Source organism: Monopterus albus, unplaced genomic scaffold (assembly GCF_001952655.1).
Source record: "Monopterus albus unplaced genomic scaffold, M_albus_1.0 scaffold277.1, whole genome shotgun sequence".
Classification (NCBI taxonomy): Eukaryota; Metazoa; Chordata; class Actinopteri; order Synbranchiformes; family Synbranchidae; genus Monopterus; species Monopterus albus.
Window position 1 is genome coordinate 497052 of NW_018128157.1, and position 853 is coordinate 497904.

Genomic DNA, 853 nt, shown 5'->3' on the forward strand with positions numbered 1-853 from the left:
TTTGTTCAGTGACTACATGGGGGGAAACGAGTCCACCCATTAGCGCCTCCGGCCCAAATGTAAATTCACAAATAGAAAACCTCTATTCTTGGTTTTTTTAAAAAAAGTTCAAACAATACATTTCTTCAATATTTTTTTTCTGATTATACAAAGGCCATCAAAACAATTAATTTATGCACCTTATTTAAAATTCCTGGTTAGATAATACACCCCCCCCTAGCTTTTTTGTATTCTTTGTCTTTCTTTCTTTGTTTGTTTCTATTCTGGTTCGGTGGATGTATGTTGAATACACTCTTATATCTTTGTACCTTTGGATGACTGTACTGTATTCTTCTTGTTGAATAAAGTTAAAAAAAAAAAAAAACTCCGGCCTGTAGGCGGCGGTAGAAAAGCTAGAACATGTTTGTCGGCCGCCATTAAACTGGAAGGAATAACAACATAGCAGCATGTCGGTCGCTGTGTGTGTAGTTTCGCCTTAAACATTTTAATTTCCAATGAAAAATATTTACAAGTGTATCAGTTAACCGACTATTTGTGAAATAACAAAATTAAACGAGACGAAAATGTCGCTTTAACTGATGTGCTTTGTTTCTAAATTCGACCTGTTTTGTTAGCCAACTCGGTAGCTAGTTTAGCTTGGTAGATCCCTGCAGCGCTCTCGGCAAAGCGACTGTCTCTCCCCGTGTTTGAGCCTTTTTAGTCCACGGACCGAATGGAGCGAGGAACGGGACCAAAGCGGGGCCGTCAGCCCATGGGGCCGCCCGGTATAGACGGACCTCCGTTCGACATGGGTACGCCGGACTGGAGCCCTCCTCCGCCTGAAGGTTGGGGGCCCCCGCTGCCTGATGGATGA